Source organism: Podarcis gaigeae (assembly GCF_964106915.1).
Source record: "Podarcis gaigeae genome assembly, chromosome: Z".
Taxonomy (NCBI): domain Eukaryota; kingdom Metazoa; phylum Chordata; class Lepidosauria; order Squamata; family Lacertidae; genus Podarcis; species Podarcis gaigeae.
Genome location: NC_139691.1, coordinates 29,642,816 through 29,662,303, shown reverse-complemented (window position 1 = coordinate 29,662,303; position 19,488 = coordinate 29,642,816). Strand labels below are relative to the sequence as shown.

At 41.1% G+C, this 19,488-nt stretch overlaps 1 long non-coding RNA gene across 1 annotated transcript in view; it reads left to right on the top strand.

The window, feature by feature from the left end:
• LOC310836813 overlaps positions 1-19,488 on the top strand; it is a 99,916-nt gene that overhangs the window by 56,176 nt on the left and 24,252 nt on the right. Inside the window, exon 3 of the long non-coding RNA XR_014560217.1 lies at positions 912-1,112. This is a non-coding gene — a long non-coding RNA (uncharacterized lncRNA). The remainder of the gene's footprint in view (positions 1-911; positions 1,113-19,488) is intronic.

The following is a 19,488-nucleotide window of genomic DNA, read 5'->3' as shown; positions in this document are numbered from 1 at the left end:
CCCCCACTTTCTTTAGGGGTTTAAAGGTTGCTCATGATGTATAAATGATCTTTTGCTGGAGATTTTTTTTTTTACAATTCTTTTTGTGTGTGTGTGTGTGTGTGTGTGTGTGTATAGGTTGGGTGTTTAAATGTGGGTGATGTTTTTCACTGGTGCATTAAGGAAGGGAGGAAAAAAAGACATAGAATGTGGCCTACAGAATACCAGAGAATGTGAACATGGCAAATTGTAATAGGTTTATGGGGTTCACCACCTGCAGTGGGATTACATATTTCTATTGTAAATTTTTCTAAATGTAATTGTTAAACATTTTTGCTAAAATCTTTGTCAGTACCACCAGCATTTTTGTGCACTGATGTTTGCATTTATCAGGAACTGTTCTTTGTCAACAGCTAGTTAAAGACATTTTACTCTCAGATTCTGTGTTAAGAGCCACCTAATTGAATTCAAGGGAGTGCATAACACAATCTGAAGTCAAAGAGGTTAGCAAAGAATGGTCCTTTTAAAAACTCATTCTTGTGCCTGACTGTCCAAGTAATTGCCACCATCCCTGAGGGAAAATAATTACTAGTATAAATAAATATTTTCTTCAAAGTCCTAGTTCTCATTTTAAGTTTGCTAAGAGCTAATTCTGGTGCTTTATGCACACGATAGCTCTTGGAAATTATCCTGTAAGCATGTGGAAAAAAATCTGAGTGAAATGGGTAAATTATCCATGAAGCACTGCTACATAAACATGATCCAGAAATGTTGGATCTGGTCATCCCTAGATAAGTGATATGTAGTTCTGCCAAAAGCCTTCAAGTGAGTGGTCCTTCCTAATATCCTTCATCTCTGATAAACAGCTTTCAAAGCTGCATCCATTTCATTTTACCCTTCATATTGTTGACTAGGTCCTTTCTTGCTCTTAGGATCAAAGGAAGACACCTTACACTGAATCAGATTATTGGCCCATCTAGCTCAGTATTGCCTAAATTGACTGCCAGCTGCTGTTCATGGCTCCATGGAAATGCTGGGGATTGAAATTGGGACCTTCTGAATGCAAAGAAGACCTCCTATCATTGAGCTATGGTCCTTCCTGGGTAGGCCACAATCTCAATACTGCTGACACAGTAAGTATCCTTTTGCTTGTCTACTTCTGGTTTGACTTTTTGGGAAATGTAGTCACTTGCAGCTTCCATGACCAGGGTGCTTCTCCCTTATCTTCTTCACCTCTTTTCCCTGGCATGGACCCTGCCCTTGCATGGCCACAGTGTACTGGACACACACACTGACTCTATCCTATAAGAATCAAAAATAAGTTAGGACAGTTCCAGTTTTCAGATGGAGTTTTGATTCTGTTGAATATTCTCCATGAGGTATCTTCTGGGTGTGAAACAATAGCCTAGGCTTGTGCTTGGGATCTGGATGAATCCTGAATCTTGAGCCAAATTGGGGTGCACCTCAGAGGGATTTTGAGTTTGTCAGAGATAGAGCAGGATTTGGAACTACTCAGCATGAGCCGAAATGAGAACTTCTGAAGTGCCTTGTGGTGATTTCGCAAACCAAATCTATATGCTGTAGACAAGTGTCTATTAAAAAAATTACATTGAAGGAGCAATCCTATAGCAAAATCCACTGGGATAAAGGGTTAGGATCCAGCATATTGCCAGCTGAATTGGGAGGTCCCTGGCACAGCTGAACTAGGCTGGCTTAACTCCCTCATCCTTGGCTCAGCCAGAGATACACCAGTGTATCTCCTCCATCCTGACTCAGTTGGGAGTCAGTTGGCTGAGCTGAGTGCAATGGATCGTAAACTGATTTAAGCTCTGAAAAACGAGTGCTATAGCGGCATGGTGGGGGAGGAACCAAAGAAGGGAGACCTAGGCTGGATCCTACACTGATTCAGCTCAGTCATGTGACGTGTAAACTAGGTATAAGTTAAGGCAGCAAAAAGGGTGGTGCACCTCAAACAATATTTCAAAGGCTTCTTTTCCCTCTGCCAGTCTGAAGCCTGCTCAATCAGCAGTAGGCCCACTGCTGAATAGAGTTTGGATCTGGTGTAACTTTACGCTGTCCTAACTTACACTGGCTTGCTTTATGCCAGGTTCTTGTATATAGGGTTAATCTCTAAATGTCTCTAAGATTACCATATAAGGTAAACACAAGGGAGGGATAATGAGGGAAAGGGATGGAGGGATGGTGGAGGGAAAGCTCCATGTGACAGACAAGCCTGTAATCACAGGGTATGATTTTATCCAGAAAGTGCAAGTTTTTCTTGTTCCCCGCATCAACTCAACTTTAAAGGAACCATGTTAGTAACCTTTGCCATTTCATTCCATGAAGTAATTCCTCAGATGGGCATGAGCATTAAAACGTTTCAAGTCAAATTGCTCCCATCCCTAGTCTGTCAATTGTACAATAAGTCACTTCAGGACAAAATATACCAGAATTATTTAACATTCTTGGAAGAGGGTGGGAAAAGGTATTTGAAACTTTATTCTTTGTTTTGGCTTGGGAACTCTCAGCTGCTTGTATCCAATGACTTGAATCTGATTTCAGCAGAATGTCCTTTTCGGAAGGTTGCATGGTGTCAATAGCTTTGCTTTTTACTTTGTAATGGTAATCTCTTCTAAAATATTAATCCCTGATCATGATTCCTTCTGTGTCATCCCAGACACAAGACCCAGGAAAACTGCTCTGGCACATAAAAACTAAAGACGTTTGAGTAGTTCCAAGTATACCTCTTTAATGTGCAACGTGAGACCATTTTGGGTGGAGAAACTTACAAACATCCATTCTGGTCTTGTGCACACTCCTCCTTACTCACTCTGCTGTCAAGAAATGGATGAGTCCATATTTTAAGACAGGCCCAGAAGGTTTCTGCATACTGAGAAAATTCAATGCAGTGCAGTATGGGATAGCTTCAAGTTTGTTCCCTTGGAGGTTTTGCTTCTCCCACAATTGTTATTACAATTTGTTAGTCGCTTTATCTTGCCCAGATGTACTCAAAGTGACTTTCAAGCAAACAACCAGACAACATCCCCCTCCCTGATGCCTTAAAACTAAGGAGAAAAAGAAATACATTAAAATAATCCCACCCACTTCTTAGGTCATAGAGGAAAGCTTTTGCCTGGCGCCTATAGGTGATGGGATGTTGCGTTTTGATTAATGCGTTTGACAGAAGTAGCAGAGTGATCCAATTGGCTATGGTGGGGTTGTGCTGGAGTTGTGATGCACCCATTCCCATTTTCCTGGATGAAACACTACGGGACATTTCTGTTTATGCATAGGCTGAAACCCAGTGGTGCGATTAGGTAATTTTAGCTCTGAACTTAATGGTCTTCTGCTCTCCCCCTATTTAGGTTTTTACTAGGTATTGTACTTGCTTCAAAATGTGGTAAGAAAGGCTTGCTACATTTACGGGCCCTCATTTTGCTGAGTGGGAGGGGGCTGGCACAGCTGCCCCAAAATTTTGCTCTGATGTCACACACCACTGCTGAAACCAGAAAAGCTGTTAACTCATAACCACACAGACACACTTTTATTTCTAAGGTCTCTCCTCAAAATACTTCTCTGAAAGGCAGAACAGGGACAGTGATTTCCTAGGGAAGAAAAAGCTGTCACTCTCTCTGGTAAATGGAAACCATTTACTAGGCCTGTCATTTTGGTTGAGATTTTCTTATGTACATTTTTTTAAAAAGTAATTTCCGAAGGATTTATTTTGTCTTGTAACTAGTCACACACATTAACTGGCACTAAGATAATATCTTTTGACCAGCTTTGCTGGTAAATCACTGGGCTATGTAATTGACTTTTGTGCAAAAATTATGCATTATAATCTCTGGAAGAAATAAAATGGAAACATGTTTAAACACTTCCTTTTCTAAATGCTTTGGAGGGGCCCCCCTCTCCCACTACTAGGGATAGAAGGATTTGTCAATTTTCTCATTCTCCCATCTTAAATGCAGTTCTCCACATTTCTGGAGCAATTTGATTTTTTTAAAAAAATATTCTCGTGAAAATTCACCAGCATTTTACTACACATTTTTCCTAATTAACACATTTTTGTATGTAGGTTTGACTAATGTACATTTCTGCAAGCAATCCCCCCTAGTATAACACATTTTTGTAGGTTATATTCACTAATATATTCATTTTTGTGCATACTTTCCCATTGTATACGTATTTTTTGCAAACATTAATTGGTTGGAGAACATCACAAAAAATGAATAAGTGCAATGTTTTAAGGATGGCTGTGTTTCAGCTCTTATATTGTTTCAGAAATTGCACATTTGATACATTCATTTTAATATATGAGCTTAATCAACGTAATCAAATTTCTCTCCCAACCCTATCTGGTAGTTCATTGTAGTTCAAATGAGGGGGAAATAGAAGCTTCAATTTCATTTTGTAAGTGACATTCATTTTTTTCTTGGTGGAGCTAAAGGCTTTTGGGATGAAGACAGGCAATTGGATTCATACACATTGACCTCACAATTTCAGTGTTCTTAAGAGGAACAGGTATGGATTTTGAGAAACATAAAGTTACATTTTCTGGGGTTGTTTTTGTTTTTTTATAAAAAAGTTGTAGCATCAGTATTGCTGTTCTGAAGCAGAGATGGAAAGCAGAATATTTTCACTCCAAGAACAATGATTAGCTCATCAATTTCCCCCTAAGATATCTTCATAAAAAGTAGGAGAAATGCAAACATCCTATAACAGGAACAATATTTCCTTTAAATGGTCCCCAAAGCACTACATTTCATTTTATACTTCCTGTAGCCTGAGCCAACACAAGTGCTTCTGACAAGTAACAAAGTGGTTTATGTTGATTTAAACCCCACCTTGCCCTCTCCTTGGCCACCAAAAGTCACAAAAATATTTTCAGCTACTTCCCGAGGACACCCTGCCTTATGGGTCTTTGGTGTGCCATTGTAGAACTGAGCTACTGTATGGACAATAAGCTAATGAGGGTGTTCCTGGTTATCTTAAATATTGTGATGGGACATAGTCATAGGAAGAGGGAGGTACTTTGAACAGCAGATAAGGGAAGCAGGGGGAACACCCTTCATAATGGCACAACAGAGATAAAGGCTCTGTCCCAGTCTGTTCCCTCCTGTGCTAGTTTTCTACATGTGAGAAGAGTTTCGGAGAGGAACATGACACATACAACCAGTTACTATCTGGTTTTTTTTTTATAATATTTTTTTATTAGTTTTATATAATACAGAAAAAAGAATAAAGAACGTATTGCAAAAGTAAAGAAGAAAGGTTACAAATTTTTCTTACTCCTTTTTCCAAATCTGTTGGACTTCCCCATGTCCTCCCAACCCTGCATTCTCTGTGATGCATAACGTCTGCAATTTGTTAACTTGTTTCAATACTTATTATATCTTCTTTTTTATCATGTTACCCAATTTCAAATGTAATATAACCCAAATCATGTACATTTTCATTTTAACACAATAAAGTTGTTTCATTATTCTATCTCTAACTCCTTGTACCTTAATTTCCATTTCTTTAATTTAACATTACTGAAACTAGAATTTCCTAGAGGGTGCGTTTTTTAACATTCATACAACTTATAATGTTTTTGCAAATAGTCTTTAAATTTTCTCCAATCCTCCTCGAATGTTTCTTCTCCCAAGTCTCGGATTCTGCCAGTCATTTCGGCCAGTTCCATATAGTCCATCAACTGCGTGTGCCATTCCTCCAGTGTGGGTAAATCTTGTGTCTTCCAATATTTTGCAATCAGAATCCTTGCTGCTGTAGTAGCATACATAAAAAAAGTTCTGTCCTTCTTAAACACTCTCCGGTCCACCATGCCCAGAAGGAAGGCCTCTGGTTTCTTAGGTAAGGTAAATCTCAGTACCTTTTTTAGTTCATTATGAATCATTTCCCAGAAGGCCTTCACTTTCGGGCAGTTACTATCTGAAGTGCCACTGTCCACTCTGTTCAGACCCCTCAGGGGACATTGTAAAGAGGGAACAAAGCCTGGCTACACTTCTGTGGTGACTCACAAGCATGAAATTGCAAAATGCAATTAAATACATCGCTTCTATTGCTATCCTAATGAACACTCTGCTAGACCTTCAACTAGTTGTCTATTATCAGGTGAGAAGCAAGAATGACATGCAGACCAAAAATTAGAATACTTTCCCTCAACCTGTTGCCTTTTAACTCCCATCAGCCTTGGCAATTGGCTTTGCCAGTTGAGGCTGATGAGAGTTGTCATCTAAAACATCTGAAGGGCACCAGGTTGAAGAAGGCTGTTTTAGAGGGGTTCGTGTCTTTTGGATAAGTATCTATAACGGACTCTGATAAGTTTTGCAAAAAAAGAAGCAGCATAGCCTGGGCTTGAACTTTTAAATAGCTGCTTGATACAGAAACGTAACATTATTCTATAGTTGGAAGGGGCTGATGGCTTGGCAAATGCCTTTTGAGATATTGCCAACGAAAAGAACAAGATTAATATGAGTGTTTGCATTTATCCAGGATTAGTCAGCTGGTTGTTGTTTTTTAAACACCCTCATTGGAAATCAATTCATCATTCAGAAGTACCTGCTGACTCTCCAATGTTACAGTACTAGTGGAGAATGAGAGTTGGTATATATTGTTATTTTATCCAGATGGTGCAGTATCCCATGAAGTTTGGGAAGAGCATTAATTAATTAATATACCACTTGATGAAACCTCAAAGTTTTTATAAATGCACTCACTGTATGAGAAGACCTTGCAACAGGCCTACCCTGAAACCACGAAGCAGCTTTATTCAGAAAGGAATTAACAGCCATGTTTATTTGTGAACAACAAATCAACAATTCAGCCTAGCAGTAAGTGAAGCTAACATTCAAGCTGGTTCCCATTTATGCAGGGAATCACCCTCAGGGAGGGGTTTGTAATAGACGCTGCCCCAACAACTGGTGTTTTATTTTTAAGTCTTAAAAAAGTATTATATGTATTTTCAGAAACTGAAAAATAAAGTTAACAAACAACCACTTTTCAGTTTCTGAAAATACATATAACAAATAGTCACCACATACCCATACCTCCAAGAAATATTCCATGTATGTAAAATGTAACTAATACAGTCAGACATTCACAAGTTTAAATAATAATTTAGAACTGATTGCAGCAGTTTGGGAGCTTCCACTCTCCAGCTTTGGGGCTTCCATATACATTTGCATCTCTGCATAGAAACTATCATGTTTGAACATTATGCAAATCAGCGTCCTCATTTGTCCTCTCTTTTTGGTGATACCTAAGTAGCCATTCAGGGATGCGGGTGGCGCTGTGGGTTAAACCACAGAGCCTAGGACTTGCTGATCAGAAGGTTGGTGGTTCGAATCCCCATGACGGGGTGAGCTCCCGTGGCTCAGTCCCTGCTCCTGCCAACCTAGCAGTTCGAAAGCACATCAAAGTGCAAGTAGATAAATAGGTACCGCTCCGGCAGGAAGGTAAACGGCATTTCTGTGCGCTGCTCTGGTTCGCCAGAAGTGGCTTAGTCATGCTGGCCACATGACCCGGAAGCTGTACGCCGGCTCCCTTGGCCAATAAAGCGAAATGAGCGCCACAACCCCAGAGTCGGCCATGACTGGACCTAATGGTCAGGGGTCCCTTTACCTTTACCTTTAAGTAGCCATTCTACTCTGCTCTCAGCAACAACTGCTACATCTTGAAATCATGATGCTGAATGTTTCCTTACCTTGCCAGCAGCCAGTTGTCAAGACTTGAGAAAGTTATCATAAGTTATCACCTCAAGCTCAAAGGCCAAATGTGCCCCCTAGCCTTCTCTGTCCCTCAGATAGCAGCAGACTTTGGGCTCCCAAATGTTAGTGGCGCCCTGTGCGATTCTAAAATTTGGCACTTCCTGCCTCTTGCACTCCATTCTACATCACTGTTACAGCTCCCACTGTGGTGCCACTGTGTGTGTGTGTGTGTGTGTGTGTGTAAACCAAGTTAGAGTATGAAGGTAACATTCAGATTCATAGCTTTGCTCACTTTTCCCTCCAGTTTCTCAGAAGTTGCCTAAATGGGAATGAGGCCCTTGGACTGAAACTTGCTCCTCTTCCCTTCAGTGAGTGATACAAAGTGGAAAGGGGTTGATGAGACACACAGTTGCCTTGGAGGACAAGGTTATCAGCAGCTACTCTCTTGCACTGTTAGAGGCAGTATGTTTTGATGATCAGCTGTCCCTATTTGTCCAGGAATGTCCCTGATTAGAGAAGCCTTCCTGGTTTCTGATTTGATCCTGCTTTCCCTTAAAGGTAAAGGTAAAGGGACCCCTGACCATTAGGTCCAGTCGTGACCGACTCTGGGGTTGCTGCTCTCATCTCGCTTTATTGGCCGAGGGAGCCGGCGTACAGCTTCCGGGTCATGTGGCCAGCATGACTAAGCCACTTCTGGCAAACCAGAGCAGCACACGGAAATGCCGTTTACCTTCCCGCTGGAGTGGTACCTATTTATCTACTTGCACTTTGACGTGCTTTCGAACTGCTAGGTTGGCAGGAGCAGGGACCGAGCAACAGGAACTCACCCCTTCGCGGGGATTCGAACCGCCGACCTTCTGATTGGCAAGTCCTAGGCTCTGTGGTTTAATCCACAGTGTCATCCGCGTCCCTTGCTTTCCATTAGGATGTCCCTATTTTCACTGGAGAAATGTCGGAGGGCATGGTAGGATGCCCCTGTTTCCATTGGAGAAATGTTAGAGGGTACAGAGTTATCCGACTCCCGAGCCATCTGAAGGCAATCCTGTATAGAGAAGGTTTTTTAAAAAATGTTTAATGTTTTATTATGTTTTTATATATGTTGGAAGCTGCTCAAAGTGCTGAGGCAACCCAGTAAGATGTGTTGAGTAAAAATAGTAAAATCATTATGGAATGGGACGACCCTATTTTCAGTGGAGGAACATTGGAGGGTATGGACCAGTTGCTGGGAATCACAAGTGGGAGTGGTCTTCTCTGCTCAGTTCCTTCTTGTGGGCTTCTCATAGGCACTATTGGCCACTATGAGAACAGGATGCTGAACTAGAAGGGGCTTTGGCCTAATCCAGCAGGACTCTTCTTATGTTCTTATGTTCAGAGTTGGATGCATATATAATATCTGGCTCCAGCCTCAGAGGCCACAATGCAACACAGAGCTAAGTGTCTATAAGCCAGCTGATTTCAAAGGGCTTAAGTGTTCTTAATGCTGCATTGGATTGTAGCCAGTGTCCATAGATCTGATCAGACATTATGGCACAGAGTAAAAGAAAAAGTCAATACTCACCAAGAGAGGTGTATGCACGGGGGAAGGGAGCTTTTCAAATTCCTCGTCCATCCCTATACCACAAGTTAGCTTCCCTTCTCTGTAGAATTGGCATGGCTTTTTTACAAGAAGATCCAGTCCCAAATGCTGACAAAAGAGCACATCTAAACACAAATGTACATATTTGTTTCAAAGCTTGCTGCTTCCAGGTGTGCATGGGAGAAATCAATTAATTTTGAGCATTTCTGATTGTATGTTAAAAAGAGTGCATTGGTCTGTGTGTTCAAAATCAATTGTCAAAACGATTGAGGATTAATAACTCTGGAATCCTAACCTTTTATGTTCCTGCAAGGCCATGTAATAGGATGATTCAAGATCTGATGCCATATTTCATTAGTACCAGAGAGGGAAACAGATTAGGCTTTACTAGAGCTGTGTAAATAACTTGTAATACTATGGATACTTCTAATACTGCAAATAATGAATAATGCATTTGATGTATTTTGCCTCATGTTCTCCTATTTCAGTAGTGGTTCACAACACTGTTTGGCTTTGTTTTGTTTTAATTGAATCTGCGCCTCAGTTTTAACATTTCATGATGGGTTACTTTGTGGTGGTGGATCACAAGCCACATCAGGCTGAAAAACCTTAGTGAACAAAATAAGTGAAGTGTTTCTACAGTTGACCCTCTAAATATGGCATAAATGGCAAACACATATGCTCATTTGCCATTGCCTTTAACTCCTATTTTGGATCACCCAGCCTTTTGCTTTAATGATGAACATCACAAATTCCTATTGTGGAGAAAAAGGTGAATCTATACAACTAAATATATTTTGCCCAAAGGTCAACCCATTTTGGAAAACTTACATAACAACAACAACAACCATAATAATAACCACAATTATTTTATTAATTATACCCCACCCATTGGGCAAAAGATGTGCTTTACCAGTTACACTGACCAGGTTCAAGGTGCTGGTCTTGACCTTTAAAGCCCTTTGTGGCTTAGGGCCCTCGTATCCACGGGACCACCTCTCCTGGTATGCCCCGCAGAAGACCTTAAGGTCCATGAATAACCATAGTTTAGAGGTCCTGGGCCCTAAGGAAATCAAACTATCCTCCACCAGGGCCAGGGCTTTTTCAGTGATGGCTGTGACCTGGTGAAATGCTCTGTCCCATGAGACTAGGGCCCTTTAGGGTTTAACCTCCTTCCGTTGGGCCTGTAAGACAGAGCTATTCCACCTGGCCTTTAAGTTGAATTCAGCCTGATCTTTTATTTTCCTTCCCCTCCCCTTTTTATGAAGATCACCTGCTCTGAGACCCCACAGCAAATTCTCCTCTGGCCTCCTTTCTGGCCCAAGTAGGACCAATTCAGCCACCTAGCCCTGGGGAATATCTGATTGATTTTTGAATTTTATTGTTATTCATGTTTTTATTTTTATGCTGCTTTCATAATTAGGTGTTTTAAAGTGTTTTACATTTGTTGTTAGCCACCCTGAGCCCGGTTTTTGAACTCGGAAAGGCGGGGTATAAATCAAAATTATTATTATTATTATTATTATTATTATTATTATTATTATTTAATTGGCTCCAACTCAAGCAAGTATATTCCTACTCTATAAAGGAGAAGGGCTCTATTGTTTGACATTTTAAAAATCCTTTTGTTCATATGTAATCTCCAGTCAAGGGACGCGGGTGGCGCTGTGGGTTAAAGCCTCAGCGCCTAGGACTTGCCGATCGAAAGGTCCGCGGTTCGAATCCCCGCGGCGGGGTGCGCTCCCGTTGCTCGGTCCCAGCGCCTGCCAACCTAGCAGTTCGAAAGCACCTCCGGGTGCAAGTAGATAAATAGGGACCGCTTTCTAGCGGGAAGGTAAACGGCGTTTCCGTGTGCAGCTCTGGCTCGCCAGAGCAGCGATGTCACACTGGCCACGTGACCCGGAAGTGTCTTCGGACAGCGCTGGCTCCTGGCCTCTTGAGTGAGATGGGCGCACAACCCCAGAGTCTGGCAAGACTGGCCCGTACGGGCAGGGGTACCTTTACCTTTACTTTCTTTAATCTCCAGTCAAAGTGGCCTAGCTTCTAATATATACAAATATCTACTCAGTATAGAATCTGGCTCCTCCCATGGACTGAGATTAGTTTGTGAGAGTAACCTAGGTATTCAGATAGAGGAACATGACTGGGAAATGTTGTGGTCCAGAGCCCTGTTAAAAACCATATCTGCAAGAATACAAGAAGTTACTCTAAAAATGCACAACTCTAATGCCAACCCCAGCCCTGGCACTCCACTACTTGGAAGGGGGCAGAAATCCCTCAATTATTGATAAGTCCTTAGTATTCATGCTCCTAGCTGCACCAGATTCACAGTTGCTTCTCATTGGAAATCTAACCTACCACCCCAGCTCTCAGGAGGAGTGGCTTGGAAAGATTTTAGAACACCTAACACAGCAAAGGAGAGCCCTCAGACTTTAGAGGCAAGTAAAAAATAGACTGTTTTCATTTGATGTGGCATGAATTCTTTTCCTTTGTCAACTCAGATGCAAACTCCACTGAACATCCAATTTCCCAGGTTACTATGTGGAGAGGTTTTGTAGAAGATTACCTTATTTTCTTATTCCTCTCCCTGCACATTCTATTTATGATCACTAGGTAAAACTTACTATGCTTTATTATTATTCTCCTTACTGTGAAAAGTCTATGTTTAACTTATGCTTCTTCTCTAATAACAAAATTATGATTTCTTTTTCCCCAAAAAAGAATGTTAGTGAGTTTGATTCCAGATTATTCTGTAACTACCTACTCAAAATGTAAACTCCATTGAGTTCAAAGGGATTTACTCCCAATTGAAGACTGCAGCCTGATAAACCCACAAGCCTAAAATGGTGTGTGTGTGTGTGTGTGTGTGTGTGTGGCACTCATCTCCAAGTATTGACCAGTACCCCCTCCTTTTTCGGCATGTGAATATTTCAGATTGCAATCCAATCACACTTCCTAAGGGAACTGAGTTGTTCAGCTGTGTGAAACCCACATCCAAATCATGATACTACTTTTCATTCAGATATATATATTTTAAAATATATTAAAAAGCAGTGTGTGTGTGTATGTGTGTCTGTAATATGGCTTTCCTCTTTGTTCTGCTTGTTATTTAGGGCTGTGCTGATGGACGTTCTGAAACCAGCCGTGAAGGTTTTGATGGGGCAGCAGTGAAAATTATGTTTCCTTTTGATCCATTATTTTTGCTTCTGTTTATATATATTTCTTTATGGGAAACCCACAACACATTTTCCAGTGAAATGCACACGTACAGTCTCAGGAGCCCAGAGTACCATTTAACTGTCATTTCCTTTGATTAACCTTCACCTGATCCTAATCCCACTCCCTTAGGCAATTTCCCTTCCCTTTGTCCTGCCATTTAAATACCACTCTCTAGCAGGTGGGCCTATCTGTCATTAGAGGCCTGCCTATGTAATCTATATGTGCATTTTTGGATGCCACAATGCCAGCTTAGCTACTGTGAGGCAAACAAGGAGCTGCTGTGGGCTAGTGTTATAATTGCAAAGGGGTGTTTGCAACACATTGAGAGGCAATTCAAACTGGAGGAAGGAATATGGTATAGTCCTCTCCTAGGCTTGTACTGTCTCAGAACCCACATGGATAGCAGTCTTTATATGAGGGCACACTGCCAACATTTCCCCACATATGGAAAGCTTGTATGACCAGGGTGGGGGGACAGAATCTGGGGCTGAAGGTTTTTCAAACTTTACATTTCCCTGCATACATTTTGCTGTGGAAGAGACCTATTTGAAAGATGATAAAGCATGCCTTTTTGCTTGCTTGAACAAACCCTACAAAATTTGCTCTCAGCAGTTCCCCTCTGATAAACTTTTGCCTCTAGAAAACAGCCTTTAGTTACAGCCCAGGGGTACGCATGATGTTGGATCCAGACAAGCAGCACATTTACTCGGAAATAACCTCCACTATTATCAGTTGGGCTTACTCTCACATAGGTGTGCATCGAATTGCAGTCAAACAGCATTTAAAACTCAGTGCAAATAATATGGAGTGGGGTAACAGTGTAAGATAAACCTTCAAATAATTACAATTACTTGTATCCAATCTAAGCTACATGCACTTAGGTTCCATTGAATTCAATGACTAAGTTCACCATTGATTTCAATGGATCAGAAACACAACTAATTACTCTAGATATAAGTATTTATTTTAATTTCTAGATTGCACTGCCGTCATTCTTTCATTTGAAACATATTGCTTATGTTGTGCTTTAAATGCTGTTATTCTGCTTGCATTGGTTTTTAGGTAAAAAAATGTTTTAAGTGTTTTAATTATCGTTATAATAGTTTAATGATTTAATTGTATATTGTTTGAACTCTGTGTGCATCACCCAGAGGACTACCGTATGTTGATTGAGATGTCAACAAATGTTCTAAATAAATTTGATTGTCAAGGTTCTTCGCCATATAGAGGGAGCTCATATTCTGATCTCTCCCAATTTGAAGTTACGGTAGCTCACATCACTAGTTTCCAAACTCATCCTTGGGAAGGTTCCTCTGAAGAATTTCATTATTCAACACTGATATACAGATCAGTTTTCAAGTCACTGATCTATGCAAAATTATTTCAAATCCAGATCCTGAGAAGTGGATCACCATTTCAGGACCTTTTGTGCTTCTGTGCATCCAGTAAGAAACAGATGGGGAATTTGTTAATTTATAGGTTGACTTGTAGCATGGGATGGAAGATAATTTCATTCAGTCTGGATTTCAAAGTCAAACCCATCTAATCCATGGTTCCCAGACTTTTATGTGGATAAAATTATCATTCTCTAAAATTTGTGATGCCATTTTTATTCAAACATGTGTGCATTGTAAGAGAAATGCATACAATTTAGAGATGATGGATGCACAAAAATATATATTTTAGGGGGTAAATATTTTTTAGTGGAAGGTGCATGCAAAATGAGTATACAGTGGTACCTTGGTTCTCAAACTTAATCAGTTCTGGGAGTCTATTCAACTCCCAAAGCCATTCAAAAACTGAGGCACAGCTTCTGATTGGCAGCAGGAGCTTCCTACACTCAAGCAGAAGCCATGTCAGATGTTTGGCTTCCGAAAAACATTCGCATTTTACTTTCGGAACATTTACTTTTGGGTTTGCGGCATTTGGGAGCTGATTTGTTTGGGAGCCAAGCCATTCAAGTACCAAAGTACCACTGTATTGGGAAAAATGCAAATGTTTTAAATAAAAAAAAATGATTAAAAATCTACAGAAAACCATATGGAAAGAAGTTAAGATCAAACATATGTGTATGAAACTGAAGTGGGGAAAAAATAAGGTGATTTGTCTAGCACTTGCAGTAACCCAACCTGGGACTTCAGACTTCAACAGGTTATCTGCCAGGCAGTTTAACGTGCTTAGGAATTGACAAGTCATATTTACCCATGTAGAAATTATTGCCACATCTGTAGAACAACAGCAACAACCAAAGACTCTACACCCAGCCGGTTTCTGATAGACTCAATAGAAGAAACTGAGGATCCAGTTGTGGTACCAGGGCAATGTGCTGAAAGATAACTATTGTTTTTAGAGTGTTTCTCTTTTGAGCTAAACATTTTAGGTTGATTCAGTAAGCAAATTCATTGGTATGAATGCTTAGATTCTAATGCCTTTACACCTATTCATTCATTACACATACCTTGCTTTTCCTCAGCCTAATGATGGTTCCCAGGAGACCTCCTACCCAGTCATCTTATAGGTCAACCCTGCTTTGGTTCAGCCGTAGAACTGCATCTATATTCATATCATTCTCTGGGTTTTCTTTGCTGTATTCTGCTGCTCCAAGCTCTTTCAGCAATCATCTTTCATTGACCAGCCATTGTATTTTAACCCACTATTTTGGAATCTATGAACTGGATACACTGCCTGTTTAAAAGAGAATATCTCACATTTCTGTTTCTTAAAAAAATCAAAATACAGCGGTCTGTTTTCGGTAGCTATGTGTCATTTTAACAATGTTTTAACAATGAGTCTGTAAGTGACTGTGGAGGCCAATTCTGGATCCACACATCCTTCCACAGTACTCTGTGTATAATATGCTGCCTGGGGCTGATGAGAGTTACAGTCCAACAATATATGGAAGGCACCACATTGACTATGCATAGATCTTAAATCTAGTGGCAGACAGCATGGTAGGGCTGCACTGCTCACCTGACCTCCCACTAGTTGCATTCACTGCTGTATAGTGGGAAGGAGGAGGCACTGATGTATCCAGCATGGTGCAAGCATATTGGCAGGTTAGTTTATTTTTGTACATTTGCATCACACAAACCCCACCCCTGCCTCACCTCTCCCTTTATCCATCCTGGTAAACAGCAGTGATCCAGCTGGATCGTAGTCAGGTGTGTGGTGCAGCTCCACCACATCTTCTACAACTGCTTAAAACTGAGAGACCTGATTTCAAATCCCTGCTTAGGCCAAAAAAAAAAAAAAAAAAGGTTACTAGAATAAGAAGAGTTTGGATTTGATATCCCGCTTTATCACTACCCGAAGGAGTCTCAAAGCGGCTAACATTCTCCTTTTCCCCTCCTCCCCCACAACAAACACTCTGTGAGGTGAGTGGGGCTGAGAGACTTCAGAGAAGTGTGACTAGCCCAAGGTCACCCAGCAGCTGCATGTGGAGGAGCGGAGACGCGAACCCAATACACCAGATTACGAGTCCACCGCTCTGAACCACTACACCACACTGGCACCACTCTAGATGTCCTTGGCCCATTTATTGCCTCTCAGCCTAGTCTATCTCTGAGAAAGAAAACAACTATGGGTGCTCTTCCTGAACTATTAGGACAAGACCAGAATAAAAATAAAATAAATTGATTAAGATTATGATAACCACAACTGTTGAAGGACTTTTATGCCTGCAAAACCTGGTGGATAATCATTTGGGGAGATACCCACAGAGAATATCGGTTGATTGGTGGTATTCTAAATCTAGTAATAAATATTATGGATATAATACTATGGAAATATTATGGATATAAACTCACCACATATTTTGGTCTGGATCCTGATTTAGTATGCTGGTAAACCACCCACCTCAGCCTGAGGTTATTGATAGGTTGCCTGATTCAGCTCATGTCAGTCTCTTTCTCTCCCACCTTCCCCCTGATTCAGTTTGGAGAATTCTCTCCTTTGTTACTGGGAATTCCCCCCACCTTTTCAGAAAAGTGGGTGATAATTGCAGCAGCCCCTCCAGTGAAAAACACCTGCCAAATCACAAGCATATAGATCCAAGGGCATTTATTCTAGGCATTTAAAGTCTGATTTTTTATTTTTAAAAATCTGTTGTTTGCTTGGAGTTGGTGGAAATTTGGTTGACATTCTGAGGGCTCAATTTCTGCCAAAGTTCAGAAAGATGCCTATAGTGGTTTTCTGCACAAGGACTGCTTTCACAATTTTGGGTAAGTAAAAAAGGAATCACTTAATTTGTCCATGTGCGTTTTGGGCAATTGGTCTGAAAACTGTGGCCACAAGAGGGGTTCCCTTGGGTAGGAAACCTGCCAAATTGCTCAGATCAGTCCAAGTACTGGACACTTTTAAAGCTTATTTTGTGCTGGGAAAACTAAGAGAGATTTACTTTCCATGTAAAATGATCACAAGCTTGATCTGTCAGTCAAGACAAAGCTGTTCCTTCACTATCTCCCCATTCTGGTGTTTGTTGTCTCTTTGGCCATCATTCTACCTGGGTGCTGTGATAAGGTTAGATTCTTTCTTTGGTTTTCAGCACATGCATCCCTGCATTTACCGGTATTTATTTTTTAAAATCTGAATTGATGAAGCACTACAAAGTGCTTCCATCTAAGGCATCTCACTTCACCTCAGGATGAGGGGATCATGTCCAAATGTGTCTGAATGTCATGCATATACTACTTTTTTAAAAAAATACTACTTTAAAAAAAAACACTTCTACAGTGGTACCTCAGGTTAAGTACTTAATTTGTTCCGTACTTTACCTGAAACTGTTCTTAACCTGAAGCACCACTTTAGCTAATGGGGCCTCCCGCTGCTGCTGTGCCGCCGCCACATGATTTCTGTTCTCATCCTGAAGCAAAGTTCTTAACCTGAAGCACTATTTCTGGGTTAGCGGAGTCTGTAACCTGAAGCGTATGTAACCTGAAGCTTCTGTAACCTGAGGTACCACTGTATTATATATTGTAAGTTGAATGAAGATGAGAGTGTCAAGGATGAGCAGTGCCGCTCTGGTTGTGAGAACATCAAGAATACCATGTCCTATGCAGCTCAAGACCAAGATACCTGAAAGATTACCTCATCCTTACAGTATATACCCAACCAATTACCATACTCTGCAGGAAAGCACATCCAGCAAGTATAATCTCATCAGATAACCCACCACACACCTCTTTATCCTGGATTTAGACACTTTAGGTGTCTATTTATGTGATTGCAAGTTGTCTTAAATTGTGTTGATACTGTGTTTTAATGTTGTAACCCACACTGGGACCTTGGGGTGAAGGGTGGGTTAATGATGATGATGTGAGTTTGGGGGGTGGGGTTAGGCAGTATGCCTGAGCCTCTTCCAATTATTGGATTCAGCAATGATTCAATTGTTTGAATAGCCAAACTAGCTTCCTGGTGAGGTAAGGTAGAGGTAAAGGGACCCCTGTCCATTAGGGGGTGGCCGACTCTGGGGTTGTGGTGCTCATCTCGCTTTAGGCTGAGGGAGCCGGCGTTTGTCCGCAGACAGTTCTTCCGGGTCATGTGGCCAGCATGACTAAGCCGCTTCTGGAGAACCAGAGCAGTGCACAGAAACGCTGTTTACCTTCGTGCCAGAGCGATACCTATTTATCTACTTGCACTTTGATGTGCTTTCGAACTGCTAGGTTGGCAGGAGCAGGGATCGAGCAACAGGAGTTCACCCCGTCGCAGGGATTTGAACCGCCAACCTTCTGATCAGCAAGCCCTAGGCTCTGTGGTTTAACCCACAGCGCCACCCGAATCCCTGGTGAGGTAATGGCCCCCTAAGTACAGGTTGTTAAGGTAACCAAAGGAAGTGGCTCTGTGCCAGAGGACAAATGGGTGCGCCCCCTTCCCTTCCCTGGCCGTTGGTGAGAAGGACAAAGGCCAGACTTGTGTGAGAGAGCTTGAAGCAGGTGGCAGGCTGAAGTCTATGAGGGAGAGCCATGCTTGATTTCTGTTGGAATCAAAGGCTGTGACTATGGGAGAAGCAACAACTTCTTGGAGTGTTAATCCTGAGTGCCCCTCCATCACAGCCTAAGTTTGTATAGATGTGTAAATGAACCATATATCCTAAAGACTCCACTGTCCCTCATTCCCAGGAAACCAAAGTCTGGGTTAGTGCCTGGAACCCCTGGTATCTCACACTGCTGTGAGAATGGGGTGAGATGCAACAATAATATTGATACTGGACATCTAAACTGGTGACATCTACCCTTTGGAATTCTCTCCTGCTACATATTAGGCAGGCACAATATTCACTGTCATTACAGTGTCTATTGAAGACTTTCTTCTTTCAACAAGCCTTTTACCTGAAAAAAATTATTTCAATGGGCTTCTGCACTGGATTTGAAATTCCTTTTATTTTTGGATTTGTTTTAATTTTTTATATGCAATTGTTTAAACTGCATGCAGTTCTTTTATTTTTGATGCTTTTATTGTGAAAGTGCTTTGAGATGCTTCATAGGAAGTGATTAATAAATGAAATAAATAACAAAAATGAAATGTGGTGAATAACAACCTTGTCATATAGGAGAAGGGGGAAGTGCAGAGACTGTGTGAGAGGCAAACAACTTCTTTCCCCATCACAGGATTTTTGTGCCTTCAAAGCAATTCTATTTAATTTCACAATTGTAGGGCCAGATGCTGAAACAGCATCTGTACCCACAAAGGTCAATGATATTGATAGTGTCTGCCTTCTCCCAGGAAGTTCATCAATGAGCAAATTCAAGTGATCTTTCTCCATCGGCCTCAGCTCAGCTTGTAACATCTTTCTCTCTCTTTTGAAAAAGGGAGATGTGTTTCTAATGAAGCTATGCACTGATGGATGGAATGGAAACAAATATATTAGAGATATATTTGGCATTATTCCTGTATCTGTTGCAACATCAAGTAAGGGGTTAATGTGAGCCAGAAACTCATTTTTTAATGCCGGTCCTGGGAAATGTGAAATAACAATGAAGATGAGGTGGCAGGTTCAGCACTGAC